Here is a 7108-nt window from a genome sequence, read left to right as displayed (position 1 = left end):
GTGCAGACAGATAAAGCAATGCCCATACAAGTAGTTGATTCATCTGAACAGATGGAATCAGGAAAACAGGGTGAACCATTGCAGGGGCAAGACTTTGCTCATGAGATAGAATAGGCGCTTGAACAGTTAGATGCAAACATGGCGTAGCAGGAGTTGGAACAGGACACCGGCCTCATGCCTCACCACCAAGAGGTTGACTCACCCACTTCAATGCATCCAGATGATGAGCAAGTCTCGAATGACCAAGGAAGCACTGAGATCCTTGGTGGTTAGCCGAAAGCAAAGGTGCAAAACATCTCCTTTGACGAATCTCATCACAGAGTTGTGCAATCTCACGGAGTACCGACTCCGAAGGACCAAACATCTCCTGCACAAGTTGAATAACAAGTGATTGTGACTAATGTGCACAACCATCCAGCTGCTTTGGCCATTGCAACTAGAGTGTATGCCAAAGCCACTAACTCAAGTGTCCATTTCCTCATAGCTGAGAATGAGCAAATGGCGAAGGAACTACAAGTGGCCAAGAAAGATGGAGACTTGGTGACAATGTTCGCACGAGCTGAACTAAAGAAGGCAATACTAGATGAAGTATTGTCCCTTAACACAGTTATGCATGCATTGTACTCCAAGTTTGGTACTGTGCACCAAGCAGTAGTCCATCTCCATGGATGGCAGCAGCGATGTGTGAGAAGAGCACGCATCTTGAAGAACATACATGATACTTTTGATAACATGCAAGCATGGACAATGAAGTACAAGGGAGCCCCACTTCACTTGCCAAATATGATGAGGACCAATGCGGTCGAGCTGCAAGCACGTATCCAGAGTCAGATCTGGAACTATGAAGAACTACCGCAACTCATCACTAGCATACAGGCTTCCCATGCACGAGTATTCAAGAGCATGGATGTTGTGGTGCACACACATGTGATCCCATCACTTGGGACTCTCACCCAGGTGAAGATGAAGAAGCAGGTCTGACAGGAGCTTGACTTGTACTTCGAAGAATTGATGCGCACCGCCACGAGCCTAGACTTGCTTATTAGTGCAGACATCATGCGCAAGTATGTTGCTGGTCCGGCCACATTGAAGACAATGATGCACATGCTTTTAGACGAGTTGGACAGAGGAGCCCGAGCAGTGTACCCGGATGCTATGGAGGCAAGGTTTAGGTTTCAAAAATATGTCATAGCGGAACACAAGGACACTATCAAGGACTACCAATCTTGGCATCAATACGTTACTGTTGATCAGAATGAGGATGTCGAGCAGTTGGACTTCTATAGTTTTCTAAGTGAGAATGATGTCTAGTTTGGCTTGTTCAAGCCATTGTTCACATGGGTACATGTGCATTGTAATGTTGAGTCATGTCAAGTGTAAGTCAAGTCTCAATAGTGGATGTAACAGTCATAGAGTAGGTGAAGAGTCATGAGGGTAGTTGAATGGTCACAAAAGGGAATGTTAAGGGTCACCCCACCCTTTGCTATAAATAGCCCCTCATAACTCATTGTAAGGGCTTTTGGTCAGCTAAGATTCTATTAAGACTATCTTGAAGAAAGCTTGGACAGTATTGTAACGTGCCTTGGCTTCTCCACTGCATGGATCTAGTTCATCTCTTTGGAGGAGTAGGTGGATGTGGTTGTAACGTTTCACTGATGGGGCTAGCTGGTTTACATGGATGTATTATATGATTGGAACTTACACTTTTTTATAAGAGCCAACACATTTCCATGCATATGTTGTTATTGTAGTTGGACTATTCTGGTTGCCTTAATGATATGTGTTGTTTAAATTACGTATTTGGGTATGAACTGATTTGTATGCAATTATAAGAATCTTGTTACAAATGTGTTGTTGTTTTAACCATCACTTTGGATTGTCGACTGCTCTACTTTCCAGCTTGTGATGCATCTTCATTCGTGTGTTCCCTTCCCAGCTGAGTACTGATACAGGTTGTCAAGGGGCACACTCATCCCACCCCCTTTGTGCTAGAACCTCTCATGCACCTTCCTTGACTCACTGCAGTAGTCACACCCTTGCTGCTGACAGAGTTATTTTACTTGCCACTGTGCGACATTGCGGTCAAGGCATTACCTTATGACCCATTGTTGGGACTCCTACACCAAACAGTTTGAGGTCTAATTGGGACTTCTTACTGGGGAGATCCCTGTGACATGTTGGCGGGTCCAGCATCGTCAACAAGACCTCATAAAATCTACAGTTGTAAGTCAATATTGTCAAGTTGTAGCATCATTAAAACTAGAGGATATATCAACTATGTAAAAATCAAATCCACCAAAATTTAGTTTTAACAAACAATTTTTAGAATCCTTCGAAGCCCAAGTATTTGATATGGTTGAATTAGTGAAAGAATGTAGATATGGCCCTAAAAAAATTAAGGTGAACACTAATAAACGATATCCAATACAATATTTTAAACAACCCTATGGGTGTAACAGCCCTGGTGAAAAGTTCATGTAATAAAAGTTAATAAAGGAAAAATAAGATCATGGTTAAGGGACACTTATTCCAAGTTGAATTTTGGGTAAATATATCAAAGTGGGCATCACTAGATGTGTGTTTTGGCTAAGGAAAATTTGAAAAGGCTAAAGGCAAAGGCTTAAAAGACAAAAAGGAATTTTTGGCACATTTATTAATGGAAATAAAGGAAAATACGAGAAAAGGAAGGTAAAAGGTCATAGGTTGCATCTGAGGAGGAAATTGAAGGAAAATAATGGAAAGTGAAGAAAACAAAGGCCTCATTAATAAAAAGGATTCAAAGGATCAGTGGGAAAGCTTTTGCTAACCTTTTTTCAGTTCAATTTTGGAGCTCTCTCATTATTCTCTCTCTCTCTCTCACTCTTGGTCACTTAGAGTTTTCTTGGAGCACTCTAGCTTTGGATCAAGGAAGGAAAAGAAAGCAAAGGGAAAGGAAGGAAAGCAAGGATCAAAGAAGAGGAGCAAGATCAAGAAGCTTCAGCAGGAATACTTACAGGTAACCTTTTGCGTGTGTGATTTCCTAGCTGGTTTGGACATGCATGGCTTTGCATGTTGGTGTATGGTTCTTTTGTTGTCGGTGGCATGGTTTTTTTGGGTTATGACAGTGGTTTTCAGCCTAGCCTTACCTTTTTCTAGATGCCATGGTATGTTGGGATTTTTATCTCGGTTTTGAGATTTAGTTTTCTGAATGGATTTCAGAATCCGGGGCAGAGGTGGTCTCAAGTTTCATTCCCAAAGTCCTAGGAATCCCTTAACCTATTTTGGTGGGATACATGGTAAAGCCTGAGGGAGGAGTCTCAGTTTAGGGCCTAGTGATCTGGGTTTGGATTGCGGTAAAGCTTAAGAGACTGGTCTCGGTTTAGGGCCTAGTGATATGGGATTAGATTGCGGTAAAGCACGAGAGACAAGGAGATGGAAAATTCGTCAAGGATAGTGATTGACTCTAGATAACATTCCAAGTTTGGTTCAGTTGTGATTAGAGCACCAATTTTGGTGTGATCATGGTTTGGTGAGGGTCGAGGTGGTTTTATCTCTGGATTCCCTTGGTTGTTCTTGGATTAGTTGTTCTATGAGATCCCACTTTCATGCTTGGAATATGGCACGAGGGTGACTAGTTGAAAGAGAGATTTGGTTCAACCATGTCTATGGTTGGGTGGTACGTGGAAGTCCCAAACCTGGTTGGATTTTCCTATGATTAATAAAAGCTAAGTTCTCTTACTTTTTTACTTGTTTATATGTGGATTTAATGGATGTCATATCTCTGATATTTATATGGTTTAATGTTGGTTATAAGCATGGTTATGTGACTGGTTCATGTCATGGTTATTTCATGTATTTACTTGTAATTGTTAAATGGATGGATGCAAGACCTAATTGATGATATAATAGTCCAATGGAGAAGGAGGTGATCCTTTTGGTTATGTTTCATAATTTCTTTCAGTCATTTATGCTCTGTCTTGTATCCTAAACCTGTAGGTTGCATTGATGCCAAGTGTTTGACAGAATGTCAGTCCCAGTTGGGGATGCTCAGGCCTAGTCTTGAGGTTGATTTTTGATTTATCAACATTGTTATCATGTCTTTCATGGATTCTAAAGGTTGTAGAAAGTTCTAGGCAAAGGCCAATATTTTGGGGTAGAAAAGTGGCTCAAATCTCGGGGTCGCTGGCACAGGTATGCTGAGAAAAGTCCACAATCACTGGCATGGAGGCCTATGAGAGGGACTTTGAGTTGTTGGTCATTGTCTTGCTTATAGCATTAGAATGAATTTGGATTAAGAGGCTTAAAACATTAGTGGGACCCAAGGACAAGATGTTTGAGTGGATGACATGTATCCCTGGGGTGTAGTTGTTGATGTGGATGGGTTTGTTTGATGATTTACGTCGATTCCATTTCCTTAAGGTCACCAAGGAGATTGAATCCCTTATAGTAACCTCTCTCATCACATGTTTGCTCGGCTAGTTGCCTGCTCGGGTGGACCTGGGAGGAGGGGGTCTTACAGATTGGTATCAAAGTGTGGTTGCACTCTCCTTGGGTGAAGATGCTTGGTCATGCATGCATGTGAGTTGCATGTGTGTCTCTTACAATTACATTCCATGTGCTTGTTGCATTACATCATGTTGATCATGATTGTAGTAAGGTTTTCATGAGGAGCTTCATGTGATTTTGTGGGATGCATCATCGGAAGTTTATGACTCATTGCATATGGTTATATGTCACTCACATGTTGATTATATGTCGCTTGACTACATCCTTGTATGTCAGGTGAATTCTTGAATGTTTTGATTACATGTATCAATATTGTAGGTTAATTACAAGAATTGATCACTTATGCGACTACATGCAGTCATACGTATGTGTAGTTGATTAGGCATTGTTTATGCATGTTGATAATTGCATGTTGCAATGTGTGCAATCGATTAATGGTTGTTTTCATGCATGAGATCACAACATGCATTGTTGATATGGCCTTGCATTGATGACTCGACCCTAGCTAGAATGGTGTTTATGGGTTGATGCTTATTTTATATATGTCTATATGATGTTATGATTATGTTATACATGTTTCACATTGATTCGATGATCTTGCAGATAAGGTATCCTCCCCGAATTATGCCAAGGAATGTTGGTTTATTGTAATTTGGTTTAGTTGACATAGTATGCCTTGCAAGAAAGAGATCATATGGCTAGCAAGGTGGTAGACTACATAGAATCTCCCTATGCATCAAATGGGTAGCGTGGTGTGGGGCACTCTTCTGACTTGGCAGACACATTGAGAAGCCTGAAGGAAGAAATAAGGAGTTGCAAAGTAGACAATGACAAAATCATGCAGGCACAAGAGAAACAAGCAAAGGTGAATGCGATACTACTTCAGAGTTTGTCAGATTTGCAGCGACAGGGACCACTTCGGATCAGCCATGGACATGAGGATAGAACTAATGGGGCATATGGTAGTAGGTCTCCTAGTAGACACAGGTCGGATAGATCTGACACGATCAAAGATGGAAGGTTGTTGGACACTCTGAATAGGAGAGGTGATCGACACAAGTACTATTCCAGTTTTGGTTCTGATAGACATCATGATCGTCATCGTCATCATCCTTACAGGAGGAGTGATAGGGGATACTTGTCAGATGAGTTTAAGAAGAAAAGCCACCTACCTTTGATGGAGAGATGAAGAAATCACAGGATGCAGAGGCATGGTTGCTTGGTATGAAGAAATTCTTCTGATTGCATGATTATTCAGAAAACATGAAAGCAAAGATAGCCACTTTCAGTCTCAAAGGTAAAGCAAATATTTGGTGGGAAGACGTGAAGAATGTCAAAGGTATACATGAGGAGGATTTGACTTGGCATGCATTTTAAAGGCTCTTCAAGAAGAAGTACTTGTCGAAGAGGTACTATGATGACAGAGCTAAGGATTTTTATGAGTTACGGATGGGTTCTATGACAGATGATGAGTATACTAGCAAATTTTTGGAGTTGTTGAGATATGTGCCTTACCTCAGGGAGGAGAAGGCCAAGGTTCAGAGATTCATCAGTGGATTTCCAGTTGCAGACAGAGACCAGATTGAGTTCGATAAGCCAATATTGTTGGAGGAGGCCATCTAAAAGTTGAAGCATTGTTATGAGCAGTTGAAGCGCAAAGTTAAGCCCAAGCATGACTTGAAAAGAAATGAGAAAGCTAAGGGAAAATGGCCACCAAAGAGAGGAAGATCTCAAGATGCAAGTGAGAAAGAAAATGCAATTCCTTACAAGAGGTTCAATACAATTGAGAAAGGACGTGGGTAGTGGAAAGCTAGAGGAGGTGGTAGGGAACCATTGCAGTGTTGGATATGTGGTAAGGATCATCGTAAGAGGGATTGTCCGCAGTATCAGAGTGGTGGTAGACCCCAGATCTACAGTGCTCAAGAGGCGCATACAGTTGGTGATGTTGGTCATAGCATTCCTCAGATCTATGCAGTTGTGGACAACAGGCAGGCAGATCATCAGGCATCGATCATTGAGATGGATGGTAAGCTTTGTGATCAAGTTGTTTCTATTTTGATTGATCTTGGATCTAACTATAGTTATATTAATCCTGACTTGGTGGATAAGTGTGGTTTGAGAAAATAAGTGCATGCAGAATCTTGGTTGGTATAGTTGGCTACAAGTACAAAGAAGCAAGTTCATCATTGGGTAAGAGCTTGTGCATTTGAGTTAAATTGTATGCCTACAGCAACACATTTGAATGTATTGCCAATTGGTTCGTATAGTATAATTTTGGGTATGGATTGGTTGTACCTTCACAAAACTAAAGTGGATTGCTTCGATAAGGCCATTAAGTGTGTGGATGATAGTGGGGAAAAGAGGAATTTGCAAGGGAAGAAGAAGCCTACATCATTGAGGATGGTTATCACTATGTAGGTTAAGCGTAGTTTCATAAAATGTTGTGTCTGGATGATAGTGGGGAAAAGAGGAATTTGCAAGGGAAGAAGAAGCCTACATCAGTGAGGATGGTTACTGCTATGTAGGCTAAACATAGTTGTAGAAAATGTTGTGTGATATTTGCAGTACACATTTCTAGTGACAAGGGTAAGGAGGTTGAGGATGTAGATGTGTTAAGTAGATA

Source organism: Pinus tabuliformis, chromosome 9 (assembly GCF_031772625.1).
Source record: "Pinus tabuliformis cultivar Carrire ecotype Pingquan chromosome 9, CPIR1, whole genome shotgun sequence".
Lineage (NCBI taxonomy): Eukaryota > Viridiplantae > Streptophyta > Pinopsida > Pinales > Pinaceae > Pinus > Pinus tabuliformis.
The sequence above is the reverse complement of the archived record's forward strand: the minus strand, read 5'-3'. Positions refer to the sequence as shown.